This window comes from Schistocerca cancellata, chromosome 12, assembly GCF_023864275.1.
Source record: "Schistocerca cancellata isolate TAMUIC-IGC-003103 chromosome 12, iqSchCanc2.1, whole genome shotgun sequence".
Lineage (NCBI taxonomy): Eukaryota > Metazoa > Arthropoda > Insecta > Orthoptera > Acrididae > Schistocerca > Schistocerca cancellata.
Genome location: NC_064637.1, coordinates 89,765,534 through 89,784,983, shown reverse-complemented (window position 1 = coordinate 89,784,983; position 19,450 = coordinate 89,765,534). Strand labels below are relative to the sequence as shown.

The 19,450-nt window shown below is 45.0% G+C and overlaps 1 protein-coding gene and 1 pseudogene across 1 annotated transcript in view; one reads left to right on the top strand and one right to left on the bottom strand.

Annotated features, from left to right (window-relative positions):
• The window catches only part of LOC126109407 (homeotic protein ultrabithorax-like), an 877,703-nt gene that overhangs the window by 108,428 nt on the left and 749,825 nt on the right, over window positions 1-19,450 (bottom strand). The gene's annotated exons all lie outside the window — the stretch shown is intronic.
• Window positions 4,470-4,587, top strand: LOC126110012 (5S ribosomal RNA; annotated as a pseudogene).

The following is a 19,450-nucleotide window of genomic DNA, read 5'->3' as shown; positions in this document are numbered from 1 at the left end:
TGACTCTCCTGATGTTTTAAACTGAGCGGCGTCAGCGAGAGGACAGCCCATACTTGTTTTATCAGAGCGGCGTCTTGGGAGACGGCAATCGTCAGGCGTGGCTAAGCGGTGTGCCACTGCAGGTAGGCAGCGCCGAGGGCGACGCAGGCGTCGTCGGCGGCAGCGTTTCGCCCGGGACAATGCGCGATAAAGGTTTATAGCGCAGCCGGGGCGTCACTCATTAGCATGGCGGGCGCCCGCGGGCGGGGGCCAATTCCGAATAAATAAATACATAAATAAATAAATAAATATGAGAGCGGCGCCGGGGGCGAGGCGGATGTCGGCGACGGCGGCGGCGGCTGCGGCCGTCACGACGCGCGGAGGCGGGGGCGTGGCCCCGCGCGTGACGTCACCACATCCTGCCGTTGGGCGTGGCGGGCCTTCCTCATCCCGAGCGCTCGGCGTTCTGGGAGGATCGCGGGCTAACGCACCGTCGATGACGAGGTCATCAGGGCACGAGCAAGAGCTTAGACTGGGGAAAGATGCAGAAGGAAATATCCAGTGTTTGTCTCAAACGAACCATCTCGACATCAGCGCTAAATTGTGGAACCTGCACCCGGAAGCTAAGTTGGGAGTAGAAGAATCCGAAGTGTACCTGAGTACATACTGCGAATCCACAAATCACATGCTAGCGATACATTTAATTTCAGCTAAATGTTAAGTATGAATATTTGCGTTAGCAAGCTTCAAATGGTTCAAATTGCTCTGAGCACTATGGGACTTAACATCTGAGGTCATCAGTCCCCTTGAACTTAGAACTACTTAAACCTAGCTAACCTAAGGACATCACAGACATCCATGCCCGAGGCAGGGTTCGAACCTGTGACAGTAGTGGTCGTGCGGTTCCAGACTGAAGCAGCTTGAACTGCTCGGCCACAGCGGCCAGCGTAAGCAAGCTTCCTCCACATGAGAGATGCGCTATCTGATCAAAAGTATGAGGACACCTGTTAGTGGCCATTAACTGAGGTGTGCCCAGCCTTCGTCTGTCTGACAGGTTCAACACTGCTGCGGATACTTTCAAAACAGATGTTTACATGTCTGTGGAGGAATGGCGCACCTTTCTTCCTCATGACGCGAAATAGCAGAATTGGGCACTGGAGACTGGAGAGAGGTCGACGTTTCAATTCATTCCAAATGTGTTCCACTGGGCAGGCCAGTCCATTTCAGAAATGTTACAGCCCACAAACTATTGCCTCGCTGTTGCATGACATGGTGCATTGTCATGCTGGAACACAGTGGGCTCTGAACTGTTCGTCTACTGCACGCGATACACACCGCTGAAAATCTATTACACGTCCTTTCGTATTTAGTTTTTTTACGAACAGTAAGGGGACCAGATCCCAACGAAGGAAAACAACCCCCCCCCCCCACACAACCCAAATACCACTTCCTTCGCTCTTCGCTGTTGACACTACGCATGATGGTAGGTGATGTTGTCCAAGGATTCGTCAAACCCAAACCCTTCCATCCATCGCTCAAAATCTCTCGTTTCCAGTTATCCAGTGTCCAGTGGCGTCGCTATTTACCCCACTTAAAAAGAGTCGCTTAACAATATGTGTGGCGTATAACGAGCTGCTCGAACATTTTACCGCATTCTCTATAGCTCCCTACGCGCAGTCACTGTTCTAGCTGGACTGCTGGTAGTGTTCTGGAACTCCCGAGTGACTTCTTCCGCAGATTTCATGCAATTCTTTACAACAACCTACGAGATGATCGACAGTTCTTGTCTATAAGAGACCTGCCTTGGTTTGGCTAAGTTGTTCCCTCTCATTCCCACTTCTCAGTAACACCACAGACAGTCACATTTGGCAGCTTCAGAAGGTTTGAAACATCCCTGATGGACTTGTTGCTCAGGTGACGTCTAGTGATTCGTCCACGTTCGAAATCACTCATCTTATTTAACGTACCGACTCTGTTGTTACTGCCTCTATTCTGAGAGCACAATGCTGCCAGCTTTCTTTTATACTGGTGGGTCAGCCTCTCGTGACGTCTAGCTGTCATTTCCGCAAGTGGTACTCCAATCTCGTTCGTCAGGTACTCTGCGCTTCCGTCCGAAATCGCACTGCTACTACGCACATGCCTCGGGCATGGATGTGTGTGATGTCCTTAGGTTAGTTAGGTTTAAGTAGTTCTAAATGTAGGGAACTGATGACCTCAGATGTTGTCCCATAGTGCTTGGAGCCATTTGTCAGGTACTCTAAATAAATAGGACCGCGCAAAGACCACGGCGTTGACGTGAATGGCCTGTTCCTACGACGCGCAGATTGGTGACGTATCCGATAACGCGTAGGCAGTCCATTTGTAGCAGACCGCGTTCCCGGTACTGCAAACAGAGTTCGCTCAGGTAATTAACAGACAATAGGGACACATTGTATGCAGCGTCGCGAGACCCAGTAGCCAGTACATTAACAATGGCGGGATGACGCCACGGTGGCTTTCGTTTGATGCGGCGGAGTGAAGTACGCCCTCGAGACGTAATACGCGCCGGCCGGACTCGTAACGCAAAGATGGCGTGTTGTATTTGAATAACTAACACCGGCAATAGATGCGCAGTGGTAGCCGAGCGCGCGCGCGCAGCCGTATAACTCAGTGCGCGAGGCGGCTGGTGTAATACAAATGTAAAACATGACAGATGCATCAGATAAGCAGGCCGGTTTCCTAATTGAAGAATGCCTTTTTCCGCTGCTCTTTATTACCTCTCGCAGCAGAAGTACCCGGAGTGAATGGACGCCGGCCGAGCCTGTTGCCAACTTTATTATTCTTGTCGCGCGAAGTACAATACGACCCTCCGAGCGTACGTGGCCGGCTTGGACCTCGCACAGTGGCCAAGAGAGGGGGAGGGGAGGGGAGGGGGGAAGAAAGGGGGGAGAGTTGTAAATTAAAAGCGTGCTTTAAATTAAAACCGTGCGCCGGAGCCGATAAACAGCGATCGTCAGCAAAGTAGTGTCGGAGAGCCTAATTGATTTTCTGATTTCTCACTCACTACCTCGCTTCGTTACTGGCATCAACTCCTATAGCTCCTGGTGAGGTATTATACCTCCACTCTTCAACCGAGCCTTCTGTCTCTTTCTAGTTTTTCGCTTCAACTCATATTTCCTTTTCACAATTGCGTTTCGAATCATTTCTTTCACTATCAGTTACCTCTTCATCTACATATATACTCCGCAATGGACTGTGCGGCGTGTAGCAGAGGGCATTTTATGTCCTATTCCATTCGTGTATTCAGGGAGGGGTAAAGATGACTATCTTTGAGACATGTGCCTGTCAGTTTACCTTATCCTCATGAACACTGCACAATGGATACGGTGATAGTCGCAGAATTGTCGCGCAGAATATGTATTATCAGTCAAGTATTACAGTTAGAAACTTCGTCTATGTCTTAAGGCAACGTAACTCACAGCACACAAATTACCCATACTGTATATATATCCAGGATTTGTGAATGAGAGCACTTAGCGACTTACAATAAACATTATACATAATTTCAAACATTTACGAATCTTTTTTTTTTCACACAAAATGATGAAAGGAAATAAGTTTCACTTACTAGATTTTCGTTGTTAGTGCAATAAATGTTCAGCATCAGGCATGACGGTTTAATAAATTAATTCTTTACTACAAACTTATTTGCAACGCATTTTGCAGATAGTATCCACATAAACCACTTGCAAAATTGTATCACTGAGCGACCCATAATTTCGGGGATATGACGTCGTAAACGTTGAGATGGATGAAAAACCAGCTTTCGCTTAACATAAACATTGAGAGCCAAATTTCCGAGACTGTACCTATCCAGTGATTGAGAATGAGACCGCTTAGTGACTTCCAATCAACATTAAATATAATTTCAAACATTTTTAAACTTTTCTTGGCTTGCAGCACCACAGAACAATGGAAGGAAAAGAATTTACCGTTTACTAAATGCTCATTGTACATGTAATTGAACTTCAGCATGAAGCACAACGTTTTAATTTGTTATGTTTTTGGTTGGTGAACTAAGTAAATCACTTTATCTAAGAATTTAATTTTGTTCAGAAAGGGTATTTCGATGATGATGATGTTTGGTTTGTGGGGCGCTCAACTGCGTGGTTATCAGCGCCCGTACAATTACCCAATCTTTGCTCAGTCCAATTTCGCCACTTTCCTGGATGATGATGAAAATGATGAGGACAACCCAAACACCCAGTCATCTCGAGGCAGGTGAAAATCCCTGACCCCGCCGGGAATCGAACCCGGGACCCCGTGCTCGGGAAGCGAGAACGCTACCGCGAGACCACGAGCGGCGGACAGCGTATTTCGAAATTAAGAGAAGAATATATTAGCGAAATATTTTCACGCAACAAGATAACGCATAGGGGTAAAGTGATTAGTTAATTCGGCAACCAGACTCACAGTAACATCATCTAATTGTGTGTGACAAGCTATTAGTAGCCAACGGCTTTGCCGCAGTGGTAACACCGGTTCCCGTCCGATCACCAAAGTTAACCGCTGTCGGGCTGGGCTAGCACTTGGATGGGTGACCATCCGGTCGGCCGCGCGATGTTGGCAAGCGGGGTGCACTCAGCCCTTGTGAGGCAAACTGAGGAGCTACTTGATTGAGAGATAGCGGCTCTGGTCTCGGAAACTGACATACGGCCGGGATAGCGGTGTAGTGACCACAGGCCGTCCATACCCGCACCCAGCGACGCCTATGAGCTGAGGATGACACGGCGGCCGGTCAGTACCGTTGGGTCTTCATGGCCTGCTCGGGAGGAGTTTAGTTTGGTTTTAGACAAGCTATTCATAAAGAGAAACGTAAAGATGGTCCTACAGAATCCAGAAATGTAGAAAAAATTTAGGTAATAAAAACCACAGACCAAAACTATTTCATGCGTGATTTCCTCAGAATAGTTATTACATAAAATATGTTTACATTTTACGGGAGTGAATAAAACAATGATGGTGGCACAAAGGGGCCGAAACACTTAAAATACGTTCACATTTACGGAAGTGAATAAAAGTAACCACTGATGATGGCACGAAGATGCTGAAACGTGTTTGGTTAGGTTAGTGGCGGTAATTGTCTACTGCAGGGCGGTAACTGTGAAATGCGAACAAACAGAAGGATCGACCGAGCTCGTTTTCTGGTTGTCTGTCGTTTTTGTTGCATTCTTGTAAATGACTATCTGTGAACTACTTTGTCATTCTGATCAAAATATAATCTTGTAATTGGATACTGACAAGGTTTCCTTCTCTTTATTACGGGCATTATCTCGACGTTGCTCACATTTAAGAGAGATCTGCCAGTCATTGCAGCAAGTGGAAATTTTTTCAAGTAGCAGTGCACAGTATGTGGAAACCGTAGCAGCAAGTCGGTTTGCTGGTGACTGTGCAGGGGCTGCGAAGGAGATGGTGGGAGTAAGGAGGGGGTGGGAGGGAGGGGAGAGAGAGAGAGAGAGAGAGAGAGAGAGAGAGAGAGAGAGAGAGAGAGAGATGGGGGGAGCGGGGAGGGAGGGAGACGGAGAGAAAGGCGAGAATGGAAAACCAAGGCAGGGGCAGCGCGTTTGGCAGATAAGCAATTGTCCGGTCGGCAATAACTCCGGCCTCGGAAAGCCAACAACGCGATAATCGGAATTACGTGACTGATTCCCGGAGCCGGTGATTTGTCCGTTTCTGCCGCCCCTCCCTCCCTCCCCCGGTTTTTCCCCCTCAGTGCGTCGCCGCCACTCGCATTAATCTGCGCAGGGCTGCCAACAGCGATTTTTTACTGCCGCCGGCGCGGCGACGGGACAGCTCAGCTCTACGGCGAGGTACCCACCAGCTCCGCCGCGCCGGGCTCTGTAATTTTGCGCCCGTCACGAAGTAATGATCATTTAATTACCGCTCGCTTTCGCGATGGCGTATATCTGTCACGGGCGGTCTTTCCTCATCGTTTATTTATCCCCCACCGCGGAGGCTGCCTCGGGCCCGCGGAACGGATAAACAAAAGTACACGTTTCGATCTCTCGCTCTATCGATTTCCTCCGGCGTGGTCGTCACGAGGTGGCCCGATCGACCGCCCGTCCCACCGAGTTTACTATTGTTTTTTGCGAGAAGTTAATGACCGCTTTAAGCTTGCCCTCTGCCGGACCCCACTCGCCGTGCGTGTTACCGACGCCGCGCGCGTGAATAATAATTCAAGTGGGGCGTAATTGCGATCGCAGCTGCTTCTTTCTCTCTCTCTCTCTCTATCTCTCTCTCTCTCTCTCTCTCTCTCTCTCTCTTTCTCTCTGTCCGACTCTTCTTCCCCACCCCTCTTCTAGTTCTTTCACCCCTGCCTCCCACAGCCTCAACTGCAACTAGCAACGCACAATGAGTTACTGGCGGACGAGAGAGAAACAACAGAGTTGACTTAACTAGGAAGTGAAGGACTTCGTTGTTCTCATCCTTGACCTTCGAAACTGCGAGGGTGAGGGGTTTCTGGTTCACAGAATCTGTTGCCAAAACCGTAGGGTTGCCTGTAGCGTCCCGGCACAGCCTCACTATACCAGAGCGAAGTAAGTGCGAACAGCGTAGCGCAATCGAGACTTTAACGACAATGGGTTATATTAACAGAATCTTCCGTCGGTTCTTGGTAGAACAACATTATAATAATGTGTTATTTACTCACTGTATGTTTCTACTTCACTCTAGATGTGTTGCTTCTCTTCCAATGTTGTCTGCTCACATTTAACTTCTTTGGTGATAATACTCAGTGAATGCCTGAAGATGGCCTTGTAAGCCGAAAACCGGTTAGCAATAAAAATATTATAGAACAAAAGCAAACTGGTGCTTTTCAATTATTATGACAATGGGTTATTATAAATTGATGTCAACCTTTATATCGGAGATGAGAGGGAGAGAATCTCCTTGCTTTGAAGCAATTAAGTTCCTGAAAATAGGTTACAGAATTTCAATAAGCAGAAAAGATAGGTTAGTTTCTATCAAGTTTATTGTCACATATACTTTGTAAGTAGGCTGTCTAGGTTTTTATATTGGTAACGCCACGTAGCGCTCTGTATGAAAATCATTGGCTGTGGTGTGTGCTGTCCGTGGCTGGTTGGCATTGTTGTCGGAATATTCGCCATTGTAGTGGGCAGTTGGCTGTTAAACAGCGCGTAGCGTTGCGCAGTTGGAGGTGAGCCGCTAGCAGTGGTGGATGTGGGGAGTGAGATGGCGGAGTTTTGAGAGCGGATGATCTGGACAGCGACAGTAAATTTGTAATATTGGATATCATGGACTGATATAGATATTATGACTTTTGAACACTATTAAGGTAAATACATTGTTTGTTCTCTGTCAAAATCTTTCATTTGCTAACTATTCCTATCAGTACTTAGTACCTTCAGTAGTTTGAATCTTTTATTTAGCTGGCAGTATTGGCTCTCGCTGTATTGCAGTAGTTTGAGTAACGAAGATTTTTGTGAGGTAAGTGATTCATGAAAGGTATAGGTTATTGTTAGTCAGGGCCATTCTTTTGTGGGGATTATTGAAAGTGAGATTGCGTTGCGCTAAAAAATAATGTGTGTCAGTTTAGTGTTGATCAGAATAGGTCAAGAGCGAAATGTTTGAGTACGTTCAGTTTTGCTCAGCTGTTTGAAAATAAAATAATGTAAGAGGTTTATCAGCACAGTAATTCAATAATTTTCCTAAGGGGACGTTTCAACTTATGTGAGGTGTTGGACCATAAACCCCTTAGTAAGATTCAGTCTATTTATTCGGACTCTCCACTTCAAAGCTAATTGCCGGTACATATAAGAAACAAGTACAAAGCAATCACTTGTTCTTGGTTAGCACTGAAATCTCCCTAAGTAATTAAGACAAAGACTGACAGCCTCTGTTCAACACTATTCCAATGAAACTCTAAAAATCCTACTTGACCTGCAGTTCCTGAGTGTCCACCAGAGTCTATCACCGTCTCCTCGTAGTTGAAGTCTTTATCAGCTGTATCGGCTGCTACGGGCCTACTCGGCCCCGCTGGCGTCTCGCTGTAGAATCTCCAAACTGCCGGCACTGGCTCTGAATCTGCATCTGAATCTCTGCTCCTAGCTATTCCGCTGCGTGCCCTTTTCTTTCGTTTCTCATGTACTTGGGTGCACACGAGTTAATTGGTTTCACACGACCCTTTCATTTCTAAATGATCGGATTGCTCAAGAATGCCTATGGTTCCACATGACACTCTCGTTTCTAATTGGTCGGCCTGAGCAAGAATGCCTTCGGTTCCACACGACACTTTCGTTTCTAGCTGCACACAACTTGATTTGGTTGCACACGAGTCTTTTCCGCACGTGACTGACACTCTCTCTTGCTGTATTATTACCCTGGTGTTTGCGTCTTCTATTGTGCAAGTTTGACTCATGCTGCTTCCTCTGGCAGGAAGTCAAATACTAAGTTATTTGATCAAAAAGCCATGCTTGGCAGCCTCCACCGATTATTTTGTCCCTACGTTTTGGTGGACTATTTCTTAATGTCGGCTGGCTGTTTGCCTATGGAGCCTGGACTCTTATTATGGTCACAAAAGCAAGAATAAAAATTAAAATTTTCTACCGTCACAACGTGCCGTACCCCGCGCGAACAGTAAAGAAAATGTTCTCTAGCGAAAGACCGGGCTGTTATGTCGAACATGCGCAGTGTTTCGGCGGCAGAACGAGTATCCATCATCAGTCGCGCTGGCGAACTCATACTGTGAGACGCTTTTCTAATTTTAAATCTTTTTTTATTCACTTCTGTTCTCATTCGTGATGGGCATCGGTGTGCCTCTGAGAATGTTTTCCTCTATTGGGCTTCAGGTTAACTTCAATGTCATATTAACACAACAAAATTAACGTAGCATTTCGTAATGGCGCAAGTTTCTATTAAGTAGTCAACGTATGCCTGAAGTCCAAAAACACAATTTTCTTTTTGATTTGTTGGTTTCTATTTTTATAATTTTCTCTATCTGCTTGCTTACAATTAACATGCTACATTAACTGAAATTTTCAAAGTACAATTTTTGAATATGATAGGGTATACCACTGCACTCAAGTGAAGCACCGGTGATAAGCAGCGCAGACAAGAAGATGGAGGAAGCTTTTGAAATTTGATGTTACAGAAGAATGCTAAAAAGATTAGGTCGTTGGATAGAGTAACTAATGATGAGGTACTGAATCGAATTTGAGATAAAAGATAGTTATTACACAACATGACTAAAAGAAGAGGTCAGCTGATGGGCCGCTTCCTGAGACGTAGAGGAATCGTTAATTTAGTAATGGTGGGAAGTACGGTGGATTGAAAATACGAGGGCTATCCAGAAAGGAAGTTACGATTGATCGCGAAATGAAAATCACAGTGAAAATCAGGAATGTTTCATTTGTAACAGTTAGCTACACCTTTCAGCTACTTCTCTACGTAGTCACCGTCCTGACTCAGACATTCGTCGTAGCGTTGTACCAACTTTCCAATACCCTCATCATAGAAGGCAGCCGCCAGTGCTTTCCGCCAATTCTCTACGCTGGCCTAAAGCTCGTTGTCTGTGCCAAAATGTTGTCTTCATAGCCAGCGGTTGGTTTGAGCGGAGATGAAACTCAGTGGGACACAATTACGGCCTGTACTGTGGGTAACCAAACATTTCCGACTGAAACGATGCAGGAACATCTTCATTGCCCCTGCAGAATGAGGCTGAGAATTGTCTTGAAGAAGAAACAGCACGACAGTTATGTAATGTTGGTTGCATAGCCTCAGGGGATAATTCTCACCAGGCCCTCGTACTTGGCGGGAGACACTATTTTCTATAACATCTTTACGCGCTCACTAAGAGCTCAGGAATGAAAAGAGCGACATAATTCTTCCTAGAGTCATACTAGAGACATTGCCCAACACATCTTTGCAAAGCTTTATCGGATTTTCATAGTCGTTTCCATTTCGCGACCGATCGTAACTTACTTTCTGGCCAGCCCTCGTAATAGAGGGAGGCCGCGGCTTGACTACTGGAGAGTTATTCGCAGGTGGAGAGACTTGCACGGGGTAGACCAGCGTGGAGTGCTGAACAGATTCATTCTCCGGACTGAAGACCACAACAACGATTTCATTATCACCTCAAAAAAGGTTACGTAATTAACTTTTTGCAGGCCGGTGTGGCCGAGCGGTTCTAGGCGCTATAGTCTGGAGCCGCGCGACCGCTATGGTCGCAGGTTCGAATCCTGCGTCGGGCATGGATGTGTGTGACGTTCTTAGGTTGGTTAGGTTTAAGTAGTTCTACGTTCTAGGAGACTGATGACCTTAGAAGTTAAGTCCCATAGTGCTCAGAGCCATTTGAACCATTTATTTTAATACGGGCTGAAGGCAGTCCTTGACGACTGCCGTGTTTCAAGCGATTGCGCTACTTCCGACGACCTGTAGCGTGGCTCGAAAATGCCAGGCACTCCTGTATCAGAGGAACGGACCAGTGAGTTACGCCGCCGCGGCCAGAGATAGCTCCATTAGAAACCCAGAGCCGAGGAGGGGCGATTACATCGGCGCAGCTGTCCTTGGTTTATGCCCCGGTGGTGCGGCAGTACTTGCGAATATTTACAGTCCACCGCGTCCACACGCGACCTAGGGAGCAAGCCACTAACTGGATGCGGTCTTTGTGTCTCTACTCCTCGTTCTTACTCTTTCCCACGTCATTCAGTGCGCTGTCTCGTACACGACTGCATGACTACCGGAGCTGAGACCAGAGTAACAGTGCGAATTTTTCAAAGTACTCAATAACTTCCTTTTAAATGACGAGCTACTGATTTCAGATGCCTCTTTTTAGACTTTTTATCACTTCAGAAAGCCAGTACCAGAGCCCTGTAAGTGAGAGGAAGAATAGATTTTATCGTCCCATCGACGCCGATGCCAGTAGGGTTGGAACTTTACTCGACGTTGAAGTTCCAATGTCCGTCTTTGTTTGAAAATAGATTTGTTTTTGGAGACGATCGGCCTTGAGCAAGACGGAATTTTTATCTTTTCCTTTAGTTCCCAGACATGTTTCGCTCAAGCTTCAGTAATCAGCGGGCTTTTATTATCTTTCTATAAAACAGGATAAATGCTCTTTACCACTTGTACACACATAAATTTGAGTTTTCAAGACAATATTTACAGATCTGAAATACAGACGAAGTTTTGTACATATACCTTGTTACCACATGCTGTGGTTTCCCTGGATTTACCGCAGGATGTGGTGAAAAAAATGTCTTGTGGCTACGGCCTCCCGTCGCGTAGACCGTTCGCCGGGTGCTAGTCTTTCGATTTGACGACACTTCGGCAACTTGCGTGTCGACGGTGATGAAATGATGATGATTAGGACAACACAACACCCAGTCCTTGAGCGGATAAAATCTCCGACCCAACCGGGAATCGAACCCAGGCCATTAGGATAGACATTGTAGCACTGACCACTTTTTTTTTTAATCTCATTTTCTTCGTTTCTTCTGCTCGGGGCGGTCGCCGTAAGACATCCGTGTAAGTTCGTTGTTGATCTATTAACTCAGTTTTTTTTATTACAGAGGGCAGCTAACCCTCTGACCGAACACGCTGAGCTACCGTGCCGGCGTCCACTCAGCTACCGGGGGTGGACACAGGATGTGGTAACAAGGTATATGTACAAAACTTAGTCTGTTTTCCAAATTTGTAAACACTGTCTTAAAAACTCAAATTTATATGTGTACAAATAGTAAACAGCATTTTTCCTATTTTATAGAGAGAGGATAAAATCCCCATGATGATACTGAAACTTGAGCAAAACATGTTTGGGAACTAAAAGAAAGAAAAGATCAAAATTGTGTTTTGCTCAAAAACAAATATGAAACGCTACTGGCTACATCCAAATACACAGGCTGTCGTAATTATCCGAATAACGTTTTGTCTAGAAGCAAAATACAATATCTATGAAACAAGCAGTGTTTAGCTGGCAGGGAGACATTAACCAGCGTGTTCGCCTTTCTTTTAACTTTGCTCCTTACCAAGGTATTGTGGCAGTCAGCGAATCGGTCGGTTTATGTAAAAAGATATTCTTATAGCTTACTAATGCCTTAAAATATACCTCCAGTGCAAGCACAGTGTTCAGTAAGGTACTGGAACTGACTAAAAACCTATCGGATTACATGCTATGAAGTATTTACGGCTCTGCGCACAATCTAACAGTTTGTCCTAATCACAGACCTCATATAAACTCCTAAGAATGATTAACTTGCACTTCGTGAACGAAATAAACTGTTCAAACCAAGCCTTCAATAAACTATCACTGCCAATGACTATCCTTCAATAAACCCCAGACTACATGTCAAAAATTGCTGTAACTGAAGTAACATATAAATGGTGGTATACCAAACAAGTTTTCCTTCTCTTGAGTCCCAGTCTATCTTTTAGTTCACTGCCAAGAAATTCCTCAATTCTTTAGAGACTCTAACTTGCATGTATAAAAAAAACCTTCAAATTTGTGATTACTGTACAAATGAGTTAGTGTGTTAAATATTTGACGTTAAGCAAGTAACAGAGAAAAACTTCAGAAAGGTTTGGAAGTACACTTAAAGTTTGTTGTAAGTCGCCAACTGCTCTTATTATGAAACACTGGATGAATGTAGCCTGCGTAATTTGCGCTCCATTTTAAGCAAAAGCTAATTATTCACACATGTCAGTGTTTACGATGTCGTAACTCCTGAATTATGTGTCAAACAACGAGATAATGTATCAGGTACATTCAGTGATGTATGTATACACTGTCTGCAAGTGTGTTCCGTGGAGAGTAATTAGTGGAGAAGTAAAAATAAAAAATAAAACCCCATGCTCACGCTAAAAACTTACTACATCAACAGTGAAAGTTTAAGTAAGCGATAAACTTGTCTACCGTCATGATTTTCTGGGGGGTGTCACAGGGACTTAAGTGGTTTTGAAATATCGTAAACGAAGATCGTAAGAGGCTCTGGCTTACTTTATTTTAGCAGACAAAACCTATGAAAATGCACGTCGGATTGTAAACTTCAGTGTGTACTAGAAAAAATGTAAAGTTTATCTGGACGTATACATCATCTGCAATTTTTCGTTGTACCGTAGAACGGTGCTGTATGTCTAGGTGGTATGTTATAGCGACACTTAGCGTCGGTCTTACTTATTTCAGACTTGAGCTGCTAGCTGTATCATGGCAAATACCATTACCTATTTCTAATATCATTTTCATAACAGTGACATGATTACAATGTAAACTAACATCGCCTTTTGTATCTCTCATATATGCTGTTCGTCTTTAAAATTTGCGTAGCTTTAAGCCAGTCAGTCCTAATGTGCCTTCTGTTTTCTGTTTGTATGTAAAATGTCTTGTGTACAAATTAGTGTAACATCAAACTGTCTGTTTCAATGAAAAGTGTTGTAAAATTACGTCGTCTTATACTTATGTAACTTGTCTATTTTGCTCCATTATTTCATTACAACGATTGTAATTTTATATGTTTTCTGTTCCTATTTTGTACTTAACTATATGTTGCATGTTATACTACTGACAATTTTACTATTTCACGCATCCATCTCCTGGAGCTTTCTTCGACCATGAGGCCGGGCACTTGCGTACTACCATGGCATGGAAAGAGTTGGTCACCTATCTTTCACGCTATTCATTCGTGTATATGAAGAACTACTTTACGATGTTTTTATGTCAGTCTTTGCTTCTGTTTTTTGTCAGCTGGTGTATTTGTTTTACAGCTGATTTCCTTGCGTTGTTACAGCCAACTGACAAAGTGTCCTCCTATTTTAGACACTGCTGTGCATATTTTCGTACGTACTGTTGAATAATTTTGTGAAAATATACTGTAAATACCGTTAATGGCGAATACAATTACTGCCTTGTATCCATTCGTTGGAACATCTTTCGGATATGAATACGATCGGCAGCGTTAGAAATTAGTTACCAAAATTGCAATATACGATTTTCGCTAATTTTACGTAAAACCAGAATTCATGTAAATAACAGATCGCGTTTCTACTCTGATGGTACCATAGAAATGCATTGCACAGTCAAAGAAACTGGTGCATATGCCTGATATCGAGTAGGGGTCTCGCGATCACGCAGGAGTGCCGCAACACGACGTGGCATGGAGTCGACTACTGTCTGATGTAGTGCTGCAGGGAACTGACACCACGAATCCTGCAGAGCTGTCGATAAATCCGTCAGAATACGAGGTGCATTCAAGTTCCAAGGCCTCCGATTTTTTTTCTCCGGACAGGAAAGAGATAGAAACATGCGCATTGCTTTAAAATGAGGCCGCGTTCATTGTCAATACGTCCCAGACATGGCAGCAACGTACGGCAGATGGAATTTTACCGCCAGCGGCGAGAATGAGAACTGTTTTAAATACTTAAAATGGCGACGTTTTCCTTACTTAAGCAGCGCGCAATCATTCGTTTTCTGAATTTCCGTGGTGTGAAACCAACTGAAATTCATCGACAGTTGAAGGAGACATGTGGTAATGGAGTTACGGATGTGTCGAAAGTGCGTTCGTGGGTGCGACAGTTTAATGAAGGCAGAACATCGTGTGACAACAAACCGAAACAACCTCGGGCTCGCACAAGCCGGTCTGACGACATGATCGAGAAAGTGGAGAGAATTGTTTTGGGGGATTGCCGAATGACTGTTGAACAGATCGCCTCCACAGTTGGCATTTCTGTGGGTTCTGTGCACACAATCCGGCATGACGACCTGAAAATGCGAAAAGTGTCATCCAGGTGGGTGCCACGAATGCTGACGGACGACCACATGGCTGCCCGTGTGGCACGTTGCCAAGCAATGTTGACGCGCAACGACAGCATGAATGGGACTTTCCTTTCGTCGGTTGTGACAATGGATGAGACGTGGATGCCATTTTTCAATCCAGAAACAAAGCGCCAGTCAGCTCAATGGAAGCACACAGATTCACCGCCACCAAAAAAATTTCGGGTAACCGCCAGTGCTGAAAAAATGATGGTGTCCATGTTCTGGGACCGCGAGGGCGTAATCCTTACCCACTGCGTTCCAAAGGGCACTACGGTAACAGGTGCATCCTACGAAACTGTTTTGAAGAACAAATTCCTTCCTGCACTGCAACAAAAACGTCCGGGAAGGGCTGCGCGTGTGCTGTTTCACCGAGACAACGCACCCGCACATCGAGCTAACGTTACGCAACAGCTTCTTCGTGATAACAACTTTGAAGTGATTCCTCATGCTCCCTACTCACCTGACCTGGCTCCTAGTGACATTTGGCTTTTTCCAACAATGAAAGACACTCTCCGTGGCCGCACATTCACCAGCCGTGCTGCTATTGTCTCAGCGATTTTCCAGTGGTCAAAACAGACTCCTAAAGAAGCCTTCGTCGCTGCCATGGAATCATGGCGTCAGCGTTGTGAAAAATGTGTACGTCTGCAGGGCAATTACGCCGAGAAGTAACGCCAGTTTCATCGATTTCGGGTGAGTAGTTAATTAGAAAAAAAATCGGAGGCCTTAGAACTTGAATGCACCTCGTACAAGGGTGTGGAGATCTCTTCTGAACAGCACGTTGCAAGATATTCCAGATATGCTCAATAATGTTCATGCCTGGAGAGGCAGCTAGCAGAAGTGTTTAAGCGCAGAAGAATGTACATGGAGCCGCTGTGTAGCAATTCTGGATGTATGGGGTGTCGCATTGTGCTGCTGGAATTGCCCAAGTCCGTCAGAATGCACGATGGACATGAATGGATGCAGGTAATCAGACAGAATGATTATGTATGTGTCACATGTCAGAGTCGTATGTAGACTTATCAGGGGTCCCATCTCACTCCAACTGCACACGCTCCACCAGCTTGAATAGTCCCCTGCTCACATGCAGGGTCCGTGGATTCATGAGGTTGTCTCCATACCCGTACACGTCCATTCGCTCCATACAATATTAAAGGAGACTCGTCCGATCAGGCAGCATGTTTGCAGTCACGAACAGTCCTGTGTTCGTGTTGACGGGTCCAGGCGAGGCGTAAACCTCTGTGTCGCGTAGTCATCAAGGGTACACAAGTGGGCATTCAGCTCTGAAAGCCCGTATCGATGATGTTTTGTTGAATGGTTCGCCCGCTGACACTTGGTGATGCCCAGCATTAAAATCTGGTGCAGTCTGCGGCAGGGTTGAACCTCTCTCGCGGTGAACGATTCTCTTCAGTCGTCGTTGCTCCCGTTCTTGCAGGATCTTTTTCCGGCCGCAGCGATGTTCAAATGGTTCAAATGGCACTGAGCACTATGGGACTTAACTGCTGAGGTCATGGGTCCCCTAGAACTTAGAACTAATTAAAGCTAACTAACCTAAGGACATCACACACATCCATGCCCGAGGCAGAATTCGAACCTGCGACCGTAGCGGTCGCGCGGTTCCAGATTGTAGCGCCTAGAACCGCTCGGCCACTTCGGCCGGCGCGATGTCGGAGCTTTGGTGTTTTACCGGATCCCTGATATTCACCGTACACTCGTGAAATGGTCGTACGAGAAAATCCCCACTTCACCGCTACCTCTGAGATGCTGCATCCCATCGCTCGTGCGCCGACTGTAAAACCACGTTCAAACTCACTTAAATCCTGATAGCCTGCCATTGTAGCAGCAGTAACCAATGTAACAACTGTGCGAGACACTTGCTGTCTTATATAGGCGTTGCTGGCCGCAGCGCCGTATTGTGGCTGTTTACATATCTCTGTATTTGAATCTCCATGGCTATACTACTTTCTTTGGCGCTTCTGTGTATATCGTTTGTACGTTCCGTAGCCTTTGATATTCTATTCTCAAGATACCTGCAGTTTTTCCATTCGCTACGAACCGCAGCTTTTACCCTCACGACGAAAATTCTCTCATCGTTCCATAGCTGAAACTGGAAGACGATACAAAAGAAATGCGAGCCGCTGTGTTTCCTATTAAATTAGCGCCCGGCGTGTACGTTAAACGCCGCCGTCACCCGTGGTCGAAGGCAGCCCTTAGCGAGTCCGGCTAGTCTTTCCGAGTCGTAAACAAAATTCGGTGACGGTCTCGTTAAAATTTTTCGGTGCTTAATAAAACGCGTACAGCCGAGTGCAGCTCTCATGAAATATTTATGGCGGCCGGTCGAGACGCAGCGCGACAGATCACGAAGATACCGCGGCGTCAGCGCGCGCGGGCCTTAGATCAAAAGCCGGGAGCCACGGCAAAAAGGGAAGAAAACAGAAGACATGTCGCATGGAACTCGCGTGGAAAGGGAAGCGGCTCGGCGGCAGTATATCATGTGCCGGGCGCGCACAAAGGGGTCCGAACGGCCGCTTATTGGCTCATGTTCAAGCAGTCTGCTTCATTACGTCTGTGGCGCGTTGACACTGGCGGTAAGAACGCCAGCGCAACAATAGAAGGAAACCGGGTGTAAAAGAAATAGTCTCTACATTGAGCAGACTAGCTGGAAAAAAAAGAAAACGTTCCCACATTAGGTTTCGATGCGCGAAACTGCTCGAAAGGGGGAGAGAATACAGCTTCGCACTACCAAAATTCGGTGGTTTAGGTACGGTACAGGCATGACGTAGTAAATGATAGGATTGCAGGTAGTATAGATAGTACTGATAGGGAAAGACACAAAAGTTAATGTGTGTGAGAGAAAATGGAAAACGACGACATCTCTTTGTTGTTTGTTTGTTTGTATTGCACATAATTAGAACCGTTCGCCGTTCAGCGTTAGTCCACTGAATATTTTATGTCCTTAAAAATATAAATTTGATTTTATAAGTAATAAAAATTAATTGATTGCATAACTTTTGCGCTATAGTGTAGCCAAGGCAATTACTTCTGATGCAAGTACAGTTAACAGGAACAAACGTGAAAGGATCTGTATAATTATTGTTGTTTTTTCTACTCAGTAGAACGTTCTTCATCATGAGCGAAGGCAAAGTTTACAGTTATTATTCACAAGTGCGAAAGTTGCTTATGAACAGCAGAAATATTTTGTATATAAGCTCGACGAAATATTGAAGGGATGTGTGGTATGTTTTTGTTTTGAGGTTTTTTATTTTACCCTTTCTTTAAGGAAATATAGTTTTCTAGCGCTATATGGTAATTCTGTATTTTTTTAACTACAGTCCTCTATTCCACATTCCAAATAAACAGTTTTCGAGTAAAACTGGAATTACCCTTCGACGATTTCAATTTTGCTATAACTATTGTTCATTTTTAAGTAACAGCTAGGAGGATAGCTATCAAGAAAAAAATGTTCACCGAGTTAACCGGCCCTTTATGTGTTCTCACTTAGTTTCTAAACACGATATTGCAGTACCTGTTCTATTCCGAATTACGATGCAGTGTTACTTTGGACATGCATGCACGTCCGGAGGAACAATGCGTCGTAATTTGGAATAAGACAGGCACTGCAATATCGTGTTTACCTGCCGACTCCGGGCAAGCAATTTTCAAGTAAAAATTCCCCCTGTTCGGGAATATACATAGTGGATGCATGAGTACAGGCTGTAGATACATGCATATGGAAGTTTGGGCCTGGGGGTGAATCGTGTTCGGATAGCCTAATGGAGGCCGGCACGGTAGCCCAGTGTGTTCGGTCAGAGGGCTGCTCGTTCTGTGTAATAAAAAAAAAACTGAGTATAGGAATCAACGATCAACTCGAACGCATGTCTTGTGACGTCCGCCCAGACCAAACACAACGAACTATAACGAACAAAAAAAAAATAAAAAAAAATAATAAAAAACGTTGACCACTGCCGGTTTAGTAAGAGAGAGATCGCATATGCAAACAAAGCGGTCGAAATGAGGCAACGGCCGATAAGTATGCAACACACCTAATAACAGAATATCTTTCTTGGATGTTTTAGTTATGAGACGTGTGATGGAACTTCGGAACGAAGTTTTTCGGAAAGTAACACACACGGACAGATACCTCCATAAAAGCTACAATCTCCATCCGCAACAAAAGAGACGTGTTTTTAAAAGTCTTGTCGATAGAGGGGAACGGAATGCACCAGGACACCAGAACGCTGAAATAAAAAATCTGAAGCAGACCTTCGAGAAATATGGCTACTCAGGGAAAGAGGTGAAAAGTACTTAGCGACCAAGGAACAGAAGACCAAAGGAGAAGGATGAACCACAACGATGGAAAAATATAGTTTCTTCCCCTTTTATTAAAAAAAGTAACACATCAGGTTGGCAAGATTTTACAGAAACATGATATCAGACCGGTCTTCAGACAAACAAAGAAAATAGGTACTCCGACCTGTAATGGATAAACGCCATCCTCTGTCGACAAGTGATGAAGACAAAATTCCGCGTACGTGTGGTAAAGTTTATATTGGAACTACCAAGAGGAGCGTAAACACACGGCTAAAGGAGCACGAAAGTCTTTACCGACTAGGAAAAATAGAGAAATCAGAGCACGGTCTACAATGAGGAAAGCACGAAGTGAAGTTTTCCGAA